Source organism: Pipistrellus hanaki (assembly GCF_964339955.1).
Source record: "Pipistrellus hanaki genome assembly, chromosome: 1".
In the NCBI taxonomy this organism is placed as follows: domain Eukaryota; kingdom Metazoa; phylum Chordata; class Mammalia; order Chiroptera; family Vespertilionidae; genus Pipistrellus; species Pipistrellus hanaki.
The window spans coordinates 100,051,396-100,068,655 of record NC_140503.1 but is presented as its reverse complement, the minus strand read 5'-3'; the positions used below and the strand labels follow the sequence as shown (position 1 = coordinate 100,068,655).

The 17,260-nt window shown below is 38.3% G+C and overlaps 1 protein-coding gene across 13 annotated transcripts in view; it reads left to right on the top strand.

The window, feature by feature from the left end:
• Positions 1-17,260, top strand: part of NEO1 (neogenin 1) — a 373,996-nt gene that overhangs the window by 227,783 nt on the left and 128,953 nt on the right. The window lies entirely within an intron of this gene.

Genomic DNA, 17,260 nt, shown 5'->3' with positions numbered 1-17,260 from the left:
TGGGGCCCAGCTTCAGGGGCCATCATCAGGGTCACTGGATAGCTCCTGGGAGCTCAGGCCAGCACCAGACAAGCTCAGTGGTGGGGGCTCCACCATCACAGCAGAGAATTTGCTATCACTAAAGGTCTCATTTGAGTCTCAAAGAAGCACTGCAGACTGATGATTGACTGCACATCTGCCTTATCTTCCGACATCTTGTTGAACTGCTTGAACGTTAACTCTTGAGGTGAGCTGTAGGGCAGTTTAAAACTTCTCCTGGAGGTCTGTGTAGATCAGGATTAGGTCCAGTGTGCCGCCAGGCCGATCCACAGAAAAGTTGGAGTCGGTGTCCAGCTCATGCAGTAGCCAGCAGTCAGTCTCTCTCTCTCTCTCTGGTGTATCTTTTAACATCTCCCAAAAGAAGTGCTTTTTTGGAATTGACTTTTGTTCACATGGCTTTTATGTTGAGAGCTTCTGTGAAAGTTCCTGGGAAGTTTAGTAAATTCCTTCACATAAAGCATGGAAGGAGAGACATTTCTTACCCTTTAAAAGAATTCAGAAGATTTTGAAAGAAATTTTTTAAATAACCTATTTTCAAATGAAGATTATGAAAAGGGAATACAATTAGTATTTTAAAAGAAAGATTAAATGTGCCTACTGAGTGGGTGTCAAATTAAGATATTTGATCCACCTATCCAAGGGCAGCATGCCCAACACACAAATTAATAATCTCTACTTAGAAAAGGTTAAACTCATGATTATAAAATACTGAAAGTGACAATTTATCAGTCAGTAGTTTGATGTATCATTAAAACTGGAGCCATCAACCACAGTGTGACTGAATTTTGAAAGTGATTTCTTAGAAAATTGAAGAATACCTCTGATAATTTGCTCAAGTAACATAAAGGAGAAGCAATCCCTCTTCAGGATCTCACATGAATGACTTCAGTTAGTCCCACCAAGAGGCTGTTGAGGTCATGAGGTTTCAGTGAAAGCGCCAGTGTGAAGCTCTTGCCAAGTGTTCACTTATGCCTTGGGTCCCTTGATGACTGCTTGGCATTTGTAAAATCTTCAAGTAATTTCTGGACATTTAATTTTGTGAAGATTTCAGATAGGTTGATCTATTTTTTTAAGCTCAGGTATTTTGATTAACAGAAATGTCCTAGGTCCATATCTATTGCTATTCTACAGTAGAAAAAAAGAATAATTATACATACCATAAAATTCATCTATTGTAAATATACAATTTAATAATTTTAGTTGATTTGTAGAGCTGAGCAATCACCATCAAAATATAGATACAGAACATTGCCATCCCCCCAAAATTCCTCATATCTGTCTGCAGTCAACACCTGTTCCTACTCTCAAGCCACTGTAACCAATGATTTTTTTTCTCTATCTATAAAATTGCCTTTTGAAGTCATTCTATACAAAATGGAATCCTATGCTATGTAGTCTTTGTGACTGGCTTCTTTCATTTAGAACAACATTAAGACTTTTCTTTAATCATCCACAGTATGGCATATATAGTATTTAGTATCTTTTTAATTGCTGAATTCAGTATTTCTTTTATGGATATATCTCATTTTGTTTACCCAATTAGAAGTTGATGAACAATGGATTACTTCTAGTTTTTTACTATTTTGAATCATGGTACTATATAGGTTTGTAGACAAATTTTTATGTGGACATTTATTTTCATTTATCTTGAGTAGATCCCTAGGGTAGAATTTCTGGATCATATGCTAATTTATGTTTAAAAAACTACTAGTAAAACTATTTACAGATAATATTATCTTGTACTGGGTGGAGCAAAGTAGGTATATAGTTGTGAGTATGTGAAACATAGTTTATTTTTATATTTTTATTTATTAGCTAATTGTATTATTTTTGATATGTAAATCTACTTTTGCCTGACTCTATATATAGACAATCATAAGGAATCCATGAATAAACTACTAACTAATAAATGAGTTCAGGATTGTTTTCAAGCTGCTCCTGCTACTGTAACTAAGGGAACCATTTCAGAAGGATGGCGTACAAAAAATGTGAAAAGAAACTTGGTACTGTTATCACTCCAGACACATGGAAAGATGGTGCAAAGTACCACAAGAAGTGGTGGACGAAAGCTGAATGAAAATAAAGCTTTGACCTAAAAAAAAAAAAAAAAAAAAGGCATCAAGATTTGATCCATATGGAAAGAATAATTTCTTCATTTGCAGAATTTATAAAAGTTCTGTGCACTAACTAGGTTCTAATTACTGCCAGGGCTGTGTGTACAAAAGGATATCTGTGCAATGTGTGGGGGGAAAGGTGTTGAATACCAAGAACTACAAGCTATATGTATTGATGAAGATTCTGTCTTTCTGTATGACTTTGCTTTCTGCTTTAAATTTTCAAGGCATATCATAGATATTTAAGTTATAAAATAACATGTTTTAATACTATTACATTTAAGTCAGGGAAGTTGATTCATTCTTTTGCTTTCTAGAAGTGCTGAATAGCAACAATGGAACTAATCTTCCTTACAAGCATCTTACTGAACTAAGAATAAGAGGCAAATTTTTTAAAACTATATTTTATTGATTTTTTTACAGAGAGGAAGAGAGAGGGATAGAGAGTTAGAAACATCGATGAGAGAGAAACATCAATCAGCTGCCTCCTACACACCCCCTACTGGGGATGTGCCTGAAACAAAGGTACATGCCCTTGACTGGAATCAAACCTGGGACCTTTCAGTCCGCAGACCGACACTCTATTCACTGAGCCAAACCAGTTTCGGCAAGAGGCAAATTTAACAACAACAAAATATTGTCCAAGTTCTATAGCACTTTACATTTAACAATATTCATATAATTCGTAGTATCCTCTCCCTCTACTTTATACTTATACATGTATTGCAAAAGAGAAAGGGGGATTATTGATACTTCCTCAGCACTTGGCCTTAGGATTTGTAATTTTGCCCTCATTCCCTTGTTGGTTGCCTAGTTCTTAGAATCAGCAGTCCCTTACTTCATTGCAGCTTCACAGGGTATTTAATTATCTGAGACCACAATTGTTGAACGGTTCCTTAGAAATTAGCCAAAATCTAAATCAAACACATTCTATTTATGACTTTTAAAAGTTTGTTCTTGAAGCCATAGTGCTTTCATATGAGAATAAGAACACAATGGATACTCCATATATCCAAATGAATACACTGGATTTCAGAAAATACATGTTATACGCATGATCTTGAATTTATACTATTATGAAAGCCAGAAGAAGAGTGTTTGTTATGATGATGTATAATAGAAATGAATCACTACTCTTTTTTAAAAATATATATTTTATTGATTTTTTACAGAGAGGAAGAGAGAGGGATAGAGAGTTAGAAACATTGATGATAGAGAAATATCGATTAGCTGCTTCTTGAACACCCCCTACTGGGGATGTGTCCACAACCAAGGTACATGCCCCTGACCGGAATTGAACCTGGGACCTTTCAGTCCACTCTATCCACTGAGCCAAACCGGTTCGGCTGAATCACTACTCTTTAGGAAAGTTTATGAAGCAAAAATGAAACTTTTTTAATCTCCCCTCCTCCCCCCGAAATAAATAAATAAATAAATAAATAAATAAATAAATAAATAAATAAATAAAACAAAGCAAACATTTTGATTCTCAATATATATGTCTTCAAATAAATATTTCTTTAAGTGCTACCTTCTGAGGTTTAGGACTTCTGCTTTGGAAATCTGCAGCCTGTTAGGGGAGACCAAAAAAGTATTCCCTATTTCAAAGTATAGTATGTGTACTAGTAAATACTTGTCACTATAAAATATGTAGAATATATAACATGATATACATAGTATAGATATTGCATTTTTATTTTGAAATTATTATGGAAAATAAAGTTTTAATTGTTTAAGTTTTTAAAATAGTGTTTCAGGGATATGCTGTTATTAATATCTAGAAAAACCACAAGGATAATATAAAATATAATAAATAGCAATACTTGTGAAGGCTTGAAGTATCTTCCCATGCTTTAATCCAGGGGTCTTCAAACTATGGCCCGCGGGCCACATGCGGCCCGCAGAGGAGTCTGATCCGGCCCGCCAGGTTTTTTGGGCAGTGAGCGCAGCCGAGGTGTTACAGTAGGAATTAGTAGTTCATATAGTCCGGCCCTCCAGCTCTCTGAGGGACCGTGATCTGGCCCCCACTTTAAAAAGTTTGAGGACCCCTGCTTTAATCAATTTGGGACTTTTAGTTAAAATCAATAAAAGGAACCCAGTTAGAGAGTGGCCCAGATACAGTAAAAGTTGGGTTGACCACCCTAGTTGGTTTTGCTCAGTGGATAGAGCACCAGTCCTGCAGATTGAAGGATCAAGGGTTCAGTTTCCACCAAGGGCAATATCTCAGTTGCAGGCTTGATTCTGGCTTGGTCCCAGTCCTAGCGTGGTTGGGGCTTGTGTGGGAGGCAACAAAATCAATGTTGCTGTCTCTCCCCCTCCCACTCTCTAAAAATCAATGGAAAAATAATATCCTCAGGTGAGGATTAACAAACAAAAGTTGGGTTAGCCAACTTTGGGAAAAGTACATTTCTCAGATATTAACCGGAATCTGGACTTCCACAACTCACATTTCATATTTATGACTTGAGTGGCCTCCTTTATTAGTATTAAACCTCAGATCAGAATACAAGAATTATAAATCTTCATGTTGTTGAAGTAATAATATGACTGCCATATATAGAATAGACAATTAGATAAAAAGGAAAATCCCAAAACAAAACATGAACATAAAATATTTTTTAAAAGAAGGCATAATAAATAAACTGTAACATTAAATAAGATGATAGAATTAAGGGCAAACATAGTTTTAAAGTAAATATTAAAGTGATAAAATAAGGGTTTTTTTTTTTTTTAATCTCAGACTAGATTCAAATATATATTAGAAACAACTTAAATATCAATAGAACACTTAGTACATTATTAGAATATATAGCCATCAAAATAACATAAGAATTCTATATGCTATATATGCAGAAATTTGTATATATACATAGGAAACATCTGAAAACTATTAATACTGTTCCCCCTGTTAAATGCATAAGTTTTTATTTGTCCAGGAAGCACAGAAAACCCCAAACAAAAGGAATACAATGAGGACCATACAAAGACACATCATAATTAAAAATACCACTAGCAAAAGACAGAATATTAAAAGCAGCAAGAGAAAAACAGTTACCTACAAGGGAGAACCCATGCAATTGTCAGCTGATTTCTCAACAGAAACTATGCAGGCCAGAATGGAGTGGCAAGAAATATTGAAAGTAATGAGTAGATTTCAGTTTACCAATTTTTTTTTTTTTCACATCTTTTGCATTTGTTGTCATATATAAGAATACACACAAAGACTTCCTCCTGTACTTTCTTCCATTAAGTTTGTGTGCCATTTTGAGTTAATTTTTGTGCATGGTGTTAAGAGAGGACTTAAGTTCATTACTTTGCATATGGATACATAGTTGTACCAGCACCAGTTGTTAAAAAAACTATTCTTCACACGTTGAAATTTCTTGACATTTTGACCAAAAACCAGTTAACCATAAACATAGGAATTTATTTCTAGGCTTTCGTATGCCATTGATCTATATGTCTATTATATACCAGTAATGCAACCGTTTTCTTCTTTTTCAGAATTGTTTTGGCTATTTAGGTTTTTGTTTTCTTATTACTGGTACATTTAAGAGCAGCTTGTCATCTTAGTAGTCATTGTCTCCTAATCTGGGAACATTTATTAATTTAGATTTTTATGTAGATGTTCTTTTTTTTAAAGTCGTTATTGTTCAGAATTTTACAGTTTTTCCTCTTTCTCCTCCCACCCCTCCATAGCTACCCTTAACCCAGTTTCCACTCCACCCTCTGCCCTTACCCCCCTCAACTGTCCTCATCCATAGGTGTATAAATTTTTGTCCAGTCTCTTCCTGCACCCCCCGCTCCCCTTTCCCCCCGAGAATTATCAGTCCACTCCCTTTCTATGTCCCTGATTCTATTATATTCAACAGTTTATTCTTGTTCATCAGATTTTTTATTCAATTGATTTTTAGATTCACTTGTTTATAGATATGTGTTTGTTGTTCATAGTTTTTATCTTTACCTTTTTCTTCTTCTTCTTCTTCTTAAAAAATACCTTTTAGCATTTCATATAATACTGGTTTGGTGGTGATGAACTCCTTTAACTTTTTCTTATCTGTGAAGCTCTTTATCTGACTTTCAATTCTGAATGATAACTTTGCTGGGCAGAGTAATCTTGGTTGTGGTTCTTGCTGTTCATCACTTTGAATATTTCTTGCCACTCTTGTCTGGCCTACATAGTTTCTGTTGAGAAATCAACTGACAATCATATAAGTACTCCCTTGTAGGTAACTAAATGTTTTTCTCTTGCTGCTTTAAATATTTTTTCTTTGTCTTTTGCTCTTGGTATTTTAATAATTATGATGTGTCTTGGCATGGTCCTCTTTGGGTTCCTTTTGTTTGGGGTTCTATGCGCTTCCTGGACTTGTAATCTATTTCTTTCACAGGTGTGGAAGTTTTCTGTCATTATTTCTTCAAATAGGTTTTCAATATCTTGTTCTCTCTTTTCTTCTGGCACCCCCATAATTCGGAAAGAAAAAGAGGAGTTAGCCAAAACCGGTTTGTCTCAGGAATAGAGTGTCAGCCTGTAGACTGAAGGGTCCCAAGTTCGAATCCAGTCAAGAGCATGTTCCTTGGTTGCGGGCACATCCCCAATAGGGGTTTGCAGGAGGCAGCTGATCGATATTTCTCTCTCATTGATGTTTATAGCCATCTCCCTACCTTCCTCTTTGTAAAAAATCAGTAAAATATTAAAAAAAAAAAAAAAAAAAAAAAAAAAAGAGGAATTACCAGAAGGGGAATTAAATGAAATTGAGGCTAGCAGCTGATCAGAGAAAGAATTTTGAGTAATGCTTATAAGGATGTTTAAACAGCTGGATGACAAATACACACAACTCAATGAGAATTATAAGGAGCTGAATGAGAATGTCACCAACATGAAAAGAAACCAAGAGATTAAGAACAATATAGCTGCAATAAAGAACACAATGGAAGGCTTAAATAATAGACTAGAAGAGGCTGAGGACCACATCAGTGAATTAGAAGAAAATGTAGGAAAAAATATATAAACACAGCAGCAACTGGGAAGAAGACTTAGAAAGCAAGAGGAGAGCCTAAAGTAGCTTTGTAATAACACAAAACGAAAAAATATTTTTTTTTAATATGGGTACCAGAAGGAGAAAAAGAAAAAGCAAAGAATAGAAATCCCGTTTGAAGAAATAATTACAGAAATCTTCCCTGATATTGGCAAGAAAAAAATCATGCAAGTCCAAGGATCACATAGAGTTCCAAACAAGATAAACCCTAAAGACTGACACCAAGATACATCATAATTAAGTTGGCAAACACCAATAGCAAAGTAAGAATCTTAAAGGCTGCTAGAGAGAAACAGAAAGTTACCTACAAGGATTCTCCTATTATAATATCAACGGATTTCTCTACAGAAACACTCCAGGCCAGAGGAAATGGAATGAAACGTACAAAGTTATGCTAAGCAAGGGACTGAACCCAAGAATACTATTGTATATCCAGCAAGACTATCATTCAAAATTGAAGGTGAAATCAAAAGCTTCACAGACAAAAAAGTGCTAAGAGAGTTTATTACCATTTTTTCTTGTTTTTTGAGGTGGGCCTGCGGTGCTATAAACTTTCCCCTCAGAACTGCTTTCATTGTGTCCCATAGATTTTTAATTGTTTTGTTTTTATTGTCATTAGTTTCAAGGATATTTTTTATTTCTTCTTTCGTCTCTGTAACCCAATCACTGTTTAATAACATTCTATTCAGTTCCCAAGTGTTTGAATTTTTGGGGCTCTTTTTATTGTAGTTTATTTCTGATATTATGCCATTGTGGTCTGAGAAAATGCTTGATATGATTTCAGTCTTCTTGAATTTGGTGAGACTTTGCTTGTGACCCAATATGTGGTCTATTTTTGAAAATGTCCTATATGCACTTGAGAAGAATGTATATTCCATGACTTTGGGGTGAAATGTTCTGAAGATGTCAATTAATTCCATCTGATTTAGGAAGTCATTTAGGTTTGCTGCTGCTTTGCTGATTTTTTGTCTAGTTGATTTATACAGTGATGTCAGTGGTGTATTAAAGTGTCTTACTATGATCGTATTGTTGTCTATCTCTCCCTTGATATATCTCCCAGGAGTGGTGGTGTTTTTTTGTTTTGTTTTTTTTTTAGTGTATTGGATGCTCCTGCATTGGATGCTTGTATATTTATCAGGGTTACATCCTCATTTTGTATCAGTATCTTTAATATTATGAAGTAGCCTTCTTTATCTCTTGTTATGACATTCACTTTGAGGTCTGTTTTGTCAAATATAAGAATTGCTACTCCAGCTTTTTTTTTATATTTCCATTTGCCTGAAAGATATATTTTTCATCCCTTCACTTTCAGTCTGTGTGAGTCTCTTGTTCTCTTGTAGACAGCATATATGTGGGTTGTGTGTTTTTTACCCATTCCCTTGATTTCTTTTAATTGGAGCATTTAGTCCATTTACGTTTAAAGTTATTATTGAAAGGTAATTATTTGTAGCCATTTTTATTTTTTTGGGCCTGTGTTCTTTCTTACCTTTTTACTTCTTTTTACAAGTCCCTTTAGCATTTCTTGCATTGCTGGCTTGGTAGTGATAAATTCCCTTAGCCTTTTTTTTTTTTTTTTTTTTTTTTTTGTCAGTGAAGCTCATGATTCCACCTTCAATTTTGAATGATAGCCTTGCTGGATAGGATATTGTGGATTCAGTCCCTTGCTTTGCATCACTTTGTAAATTTCCTTCTATTCTTTTCTGACCTGATTTCTTTCTGTTGATAAATCATTTGATAATCTAATGGGAGCTCCCTTGTATGTAAGTTTCTGTCTTTCAGCCTTTAAGATTCTCTTTGTCCTGAACATTTGCCATTGTAATTATGATGTGTCTTGGGTTGGTCTTTTCGGATTTTTCTTGTTTGGGACTCTCTGTGCTTGTGTGACTTTTTTCTTCCCCACATCAAGGAAGTTTTCTGACATTATTTCTTCAAATAGGTTTTCTAACCTTTGTTCCTCTTCCTGTTGTTCTGTTACCCCTATTATTCGTATATTGCTTCCTTTCATGTTGTCCCATAGTTCCCTTAGGCTCTCCTTCTGTGTTTTAAAAATTTTGTTCCAATTGCAGTTCAGTTTGAGTGTGTTCTGCTTCCCTGTCTTCTAATTTGCTAATTTAGCCTCCACTTCTCCTAGTCTACTGTTGAAAATTTCCACATTTTTTTTTATTGCGTCTATATCACTCTTCATTTCTTCTTGATTCTTAAATATAATTGCTTTTTTTCATCTTTTTCTTCTTAATTCTTACACAAATTGTTGATTTTTTCCATCTGAATTATGTACTGTAGGACATTAATTTCGAATTCTATTTCCTGACATATTGCTTGTCTCTGTTTCACTTAGCTGCTTTTCTGATAATTCCTCCTTTTCTTTCCTTTGGGGGTTTCTTTGTCTACCCATTTTTGGTCTCACCAATTGATCTAGGGGTTGAGTCATGCAGGGGCTGCTCCTTGGTGGCAGTGGCTTCTTGGGCTGCAGTTGCTCCTCAGGAGGTCGCTGAAGTGGCTGATCCTCAGTTTCCAGCAGCTCCTCTGGTGGGTGCTGTTCACAGCAGAGGTGTTTCCTTTGGCTGGTGAGGGAAATTGCTCGCACTGCTGCTGTTCCATGAATGGGGTGGGCCACTCACCCAGCTGCTGCTTGTTGGTTAGGTGCAGGCTGTGTGTGGCTGCTGCTCCTTTGACCACTGCGGGCTTGGCAGGACTGCCACTCTTAGGATGCTCATGTGGTTACTGCTCCTCAGTCCAGGGCAGGCTGCTTGGGCAGCTGCTGCTCCTCAAATTGGGGCAGACTGCTCACAGCACTGCTGTTTCTCCTACCGGGGTGGGATGCTCACACAGCTGCTGCTCCTCAGATGGGGGTAGGCTACTCGTTCAGCTGCAGCTCCTCCATCCAGGGCGAGCTGCTCAGGTGGCTGCTGCTCTTTGAATGAGGATTGGCTGGCTGCTTGCGGTGCTTCTGTTCCTCGCACAGGCTGGGATGCTCACACAGCTGCTGCTCCTTGGATGGGGGCAGGCTGCTCTTGCAGCTGCTGCTCTTGGACGGGGACAGGTTGCTCATGCAGTTGCTGCTCCTCAAACAGGTGCAGGATGTGGCTGCACGCAGCTGCTGCTCCTTGCATGGGAGCGGGCTGTGCGGGGCTGCCGTTCCTCAATCGTGGGTGGGCTGGTCTTGCAGCTGCTGCTCCTTGCATGGGGCAGGCTGCTCTTATCGTTGCTGCTCCTCAGATGGGTGAGTGGGCCACTTATACAGCTGCTGCTCTTTGGACAGGGGCAGACCACATGAGGCTGCTGCTCTTAGGCCTGGGCAGGCTGCTCATGGGATTGGTGCTCTTTGGATAGGAATGGCCTGCTCACGTGTCTGCCATTCATGCGGTTACAGTGCCCTGGGCTAAAGCATGCCAATTGGAAGGGCGTATGCTTCAGAACTTACAGGAGCCTGCGCCCAGGGTGGCTGGAGACCCTTTACCGTGGGACCACAGCCCAGATAGCAGGTCCCTAGCAGAGATGGCTGTAGAATCCCAGGTGTTCTCTGAGGGCACCTTGGTGGAGGTAACTCTGGGCTCCCAGTTACAGCATCTCTCTTCTTCAAAAAGGCTAGGCCTCTGAAGACAAGCCAGCCTGCTTATACTGTTTGCAATGGTAGCAGAGGTTGCCTTGTTAGGTGAACCTGGTTAGCCTGACCCCGAAGGTGCTGCGGGATCTAACTGTGCCTTACACACACACACACACACACACACACACACACATGACTACACACTCCTCTTTTGCTTTCTCCTCACTCACGCTCTCTCCCTCACTGCTGACTTCTTCCTACCTCTGTAGTTGCATCTGGGGTGTTATTGACCCATTTGTGGATGGAGTTTCCTCTTCAGGTGTCTAGTTAATGTGGCTAGCTCTCTAGCTCCTAGCCAGACAGGATAAAATTCACCTCGATAAGACACAACACAAAGGGAACAAAGCACAAATATACTCACGACACCTATGAACCCACTATAAGTTACCACCTGAGCAAAGAATTGGGGGAGAGAAAAGAGAGCACAAATGATATCAAAGAGAAAGAAAAAGGAGGAAGAAAAAAAAAAAAATATGGGAAAACACCACAGAACCAATAGATAAACCAAAAAAATGCAAACACCCAGCAAAGAGGGTGGGGGCAGAATCTGTAGAGGCTGAGATTATATACAGAAAATAAGGTTAAGAATTGGATGAATATCAGTTCAGTGTAGAGGAAGTAGAAAGAGGATGGGTGGATAAGAAGAAAGAGAATGAGAAGAAAATAACGATAATAGTAACAATAATAAATTTACCAAAAAAATGATTTCAAAAATGGTATAAAAGTAAAAAATAGCAAATAGTAATAAAATAAAATAGAGTGATGGAAAAATAATGTGAAAAGAAATAGAAAATAAAGCAACAAATTTGAACTGGGAAACAAAAAAAGGAGATAAAATAATAAAATGAAAGTGTCATTCTTTTGGCTGGCTTAAGATTCCAGGCTTCTGTACTGTCTTTAGGCCAGTCCCTTTGGACTCTTAGGGACTATTTAGTTTCTTTTTTAAATCCTTTGTGCCATTCAGGGTGGAATCTGGGTGTGGCTATATTCGTTGCCTGGAAACTGGAGGGAGGGGATATTTCTTCAGGACAAAATGGCTGCCCAGGTCCTGAGCTCAGGTATGATTCAGTGTCAGACTCACTGCCACTCCTCCTGGACCCCCTGCTCTCCCCAGACTCCAAGAGTCCGCATCTTCTCCCTCACCTCAGCCACAGGTAAGTGTCTGTATCCAAAAGGTCCTGTAAACTAGGTTCAGTGAAGAAAGGCTCAGGCCACAGAGAGGGGAAAGACTGGGTCTCTGTGCGCTCCTCTCTTGCCTCTGAGAGGTCTGGCCAGCCCTTCAGACTGCACCCTTTTGTGACTGTGGACCCAGTTCTAGAATCCCCTGCAGTCCAGCAGTCCTGTGGCCCTTCTTTCCACAGTCAGATGCTGTGCCTGTCCCCAGGGACATGTCTTAGTGCTGTGTGGGTTCCCTCTGACCCTCTGGGATCAGAGGTCTAGCAGACTCTCCTGCCCAGATCCTTGATTTTACCTTTTCCTAGGTTGCAAACTGTCTCACCTACTGGGTCTCCTTTGCCAATTCGGGTTACTCGTATCTGCTCCAGGACAAGGCTCAGAACACATCTGTCTGTCTATTCCACCGCCATTTTGTCTCTCCTGGACTTTTCTTGCAGTGTTTCCTAAAGTGTGGTACGCGTATCCCCAGGGGTACGGGAAGAGTTTGGTGGGGGTACGCATTGCACCAGCGTTGGTGGGGATATGCACTGCACCATGCTTAGCTGCGCCTAATTCTACGTTCTCATGAGTACCAGGGGTACTCAGATTACGAAAATTATAGAAGGGGTACACATATGTCAAAAGTTTGGGAAACACTGCTTTATGGGAACATTTTTTTTAGTAATTAAATTTCTCTATATATTATAGTTTTGAACAGACTTATGTTTCCTCTTGAGTAGGTTTGTTTTTTTGTTGTTATTCTGAGAAAGTTTCTATTTCTCTTAAGTTTCTAATTTATTGGCATAAATTTGTTTATAATTTTATAATTTTATAATTTTTTAATATAGGTTGGTAGTGTTGTCTCCTTTGATTCTTGAATTTTGTAACTTAAGTCTTTTCTTAAATTTTTAGTCAATCTCATATATTTTTTAATAACTTGGCTAAAATTTAAATTTTTTAAAGAAAAAGGATTCGCTGACTTTCTCAAACCAATCTACATAATCTTGTCATTGATCTTGGTATAACTTAGCTGCCTCTTTGATTCTCTGAGGTTACATAAAACTGTTTCCTTTACCTGCTCAGCCAGATATGGAATATTAACTCTTGATTTAGTCTGGGGATAAGTGGGTATTGAACATGAGCACTGCAGTAAACATGGGTTTTTTCCCCCATGGCTAATTAGGAATCATTTATGATGATCCAGCATTATTTATACTTTTCTATATAACTGATAAATTTTAACATCATTATAAAAATATTATTTGTATATACTTTGTATCAGTTAAAAAGATTGCTTTATGTAATGAGATTCTAGAAACAGTAGTCACCACTGCACTAACATCCTCCCTGAATTTTCTTCCACTTATTCAATAAGTATATACTTATTATTTAAAATATTCAGAGGCATGAAACAGATACAGATTTTATCTTCAAGGGACTTACAGGTTAGTACAAGTGATACAATATGAACATGAAAAAATATAAGTGGAAAATGCAGGATGCCATTAAAGAATTCTTTCTATTATCACCCATTATGTACTTGCATCACCTAGTCCTTCCTACTTACATTTCCTTCCTAGTTGCCTTTATACCTAATATTCTAGTGTTTGTTGCCATTTAGACTTCTTGTGTTAGTAATGTGTGCTTCCATATGTACTTTTCTTACTTATAATCATCTCGTTCATATCAGCCTGGTATGTGTGTAGGGAGACTAAGTGTCTGTCCCAGTTTTATATTATTAGGGAGTGGCAGAGTCACGTTTTGAACATAAGGTCTTTGTACTCAAAAACTTAGTCTAGTGTGATCTATTGCAACAGTTGCCAACTGGTGGTCCATGAACCACTAGTGGTCTGCTTGGCAACAGTTTTGATCTGTTGCCTCTCATTACAAACTTCCTCCCTTCTCTAGCCAGCAGATAGTTGGGGAAATTTAGCTTGGTGAATTGGGTCAGACTTGGAGGCAGCTTTGTGTGTTTCTGGATAGGCACAGTAACGAGGCAGCAAAGCAATACTGTGTTCAGGACACTCTGAGCCATTCTTTTTTTTAATATATTTTATTGATTTTCTACAGAGAGGAAAGGAGAGGAATAGAAAGCCAGAAACATCAATGAGAGAGAAACATCGACCAGCTGCCTCTTTCACACCCCCTACCGGGGATGTGCCCGCAACCAATATACATGCCCTTGACCAGAATCGAACCTGGGACCTTTCAGTCCACAGACCCACGCACTATCCACTGAGCCAAACCGGTTTCGGCTCTGAGCCATTCTTAAGGGTTTTAGTGACTTTAAATTTTACAAAAAGCTGTTGGACATTTACACTATGGAATACTAGGCAGCTGTAAAAAAAGAGATCTCTTACCTTTGAGACAGCATGGAAAATATTATGCTTAGTGAAATAATCCAAAATGAGGAAGACAAATACTATATAATCTCACTTATTTGTGGAATCTAATGAACAAAATGAACTGACCAACAAAATAAGAACCAAAGCAGGAGGACATGGAACAAACTGACACACCTCAATGTGGGGTTGGAGGGATGAGAAGAGATAAACCAAAGAACTTATATGCATAGCTCATGGACACAGGCAATACGAGTAGTGAAACCCTGGAGGGAGGAGGGAATGGGAGATATTTGTAATACTGTGAACAATAAGATAAAATATATTTAAAAATGAAAAAAAAATTTAACAAGTTTATAAAATTCAGAGATCCCCATTTCCAGTTGCTTTTTATACAGTTCTCTGGTGGAGGTTGGATCATTCCTTTAGAGAACATGTTCAAAACCAAATTTACCATCTCTTCCTCAATTTGTTGTCTCTTTCTCTGTTAATGACACCTAAATACCCATTCTCCTATACTGGAAACCCAGGGGTCCTTTTTAACTAAAGGAGTTCATCTTGTTCCTCTAACCCAGTGGTGCTCACCCTGGCTCTTTTTAACCAACACCCTAACTTCTAATCCTGTCATTGTCATTTTGCCTGATAGGATTGTTTGAGGAAATAAACTAAAAAAGTGTATGAAAAAGAACTCTGGCAGCTATGAATGAGAGGTATTTATGTCCTTTGAGGCAGCACATCTGTTGAAGTAAACAGATAAGGATGAAGCCATTCAGATGTATCAGTGAAGTGTGGACTTGTATCTGAACTTTGACCTCATAGTCTTACATGTTATAGCACGTCACACTCTTAAAATTCCTCAGGAGGAGAGAAAAGGAACTAGTGAGAAAGAACTAGGGTGACATAATTACCCTGTTTTCCCGAAAATAAGACAGTGTCTTATATTAATTTTTGCTCCCAAAGATGCGCTACGTCTTATTTTCAGGGGATGCCTTATTTTTCCATGAAGAAGAATACGGTACACATTTATTGTTAAATGAAAATAAAGGAAATTTATTACCCGTATACGGTACGGTAGTACGGTAGTTGTCAACACAAACCAAACTGTGAATCCTACAGTATCAAGAATTTACTCATTTATTCAATGACAATCATGTCATCATCTTCTGGAACATCATCATAACAATCCAATTCCTGAATTTCCTGGTGAATTTCTTGTGATTCCATTTCTTTCAGAATCAGTGGACCAAATCTCTCATGTTTAGCCTAGGGGAGCCTTATTTTCGGGGGGATGCCTTATATTTCACTCAGAAGGAAACCTGTAAATAGGTCTTATTTTCAGAGGATGTCTTATTTTTGGGGAAACACGGTAGTAAGTGGCACAGCCAGGACTAGTACTCCTCATGGCTAAACGAGGACCTAAAACATTTTAAACTAGAAACCAGGATTGGTTTTAACACTTGAGCTCTTAGTCTGTGTGACCTATGATGAACAAGTGAGCTCGTTTAAATGTCAGTCTCTGCATATAAGGTAGTAGTATATATGATAGCACCTATCTCTAGAGTTGTTGTCAGAATTGAATGAGTCATATAAAGATCTAGAGTGCTATGTAGAAAGTGTCTAGTAAATGATAGCTACTGGATTACTCTTCCCCCCTCTTCACCTATCTAGAAACTTTTGGTTGATCTTCCTCTGCTTTTTCCCTTTGAGAATTCTCTCTGGCTGTGTATTTAGACTGCCTCACTTTAGAATTTTTTTTAAGTTCACAGACATTCCCAAGGGGTTGTTGCTGAACCATTTCATTGAAATAGATTGGGTAAAGAATTTTCATATTTTCCTCACTGCTTCTTTTCCCCTAATTTCCTCATTAAGGTTATGACACAATTCTAATGAGCTTCGTTAGTTAAAAATTGTGATATTAAACTTATGCTTTCTGACCCCAAGTTAAAGGGTTTAGGTTCAATATTAGGAATAAAACTTGTACAATCAGAAGTGTCTACGGAACTGCCTCAGGAGGTTACCCATGACTACAGGTATACAAACAGAGCTTTTGACTGGCAGAACTTTGACTTTCCACTGCTCCATCTAGGACATCCCTTGTTATATACACTGCAGTGAGAACTGTAAGAAAGAAATAAGCTACCTACATATTGTATTTTTGTGGCTTTGGAAATTTTGGTTCATGATTTTATACTGTCTTAGTTAAATGAATCAATAAGATAGCAAATGAACTATAATTTTAGCAGTGATGAAAGTTGTCAAACTTCCCTGTGTATGCCAAGTTTAATCTATACTAATAAAAGGGTAATATGCTAATTAGACTAGACATCTTCTGGATGTCCTGGACAAAGCCATGGTGACGGGGGCCAAGGCAGAGGCAATTAGGGGTGATCAGGCCAGCAGAGGGGAGCAGTTAGAGGGCAATCAAGTTTGCATGGGGGAGCAATTAAGAGGCAATCCAGTTGGCAGGGGAGGGCATTTAGGGGTGATCAGGCCGGCAGGGGAGCAGTTAGGGGGCGATCTGGCCAGCAGGCAGAGGTGGTTAGGGGCAGTCAAGCAGGCAGACAGGCAGGAAGTTAGGAGCCAGAGGTCACAAATTGCAAGAGGGATGTCTGACTGTCGGTTTAGAGATCGGGCCTAAACTGGCAGTTGGACATCCCACAAGGGGGTTCTAGATTGGAGAGAGTGCAGGTCGGGTTGAGGGACACCTCTCCCCTTGTGCACGAATTTCGTGCATCTGGCCTCTAGTATTAGAATAAAGTTGAAATTGTGACTCTTGGATCCCTGCAGAGCTGAACACACACAGCTTTATAGTGAGGTCACAGTAGCATGGGGCCTATGTTAAGTGAAACTAGGCTAATCATACTGCACACATTAGCCCACATTCTGATAAAGTAGAAAATATTGAGGCTTTTATATGCTAAGTTTGACAGATGCTGCCTGCTGCTTTCAGATTAAAGAAAATTACTT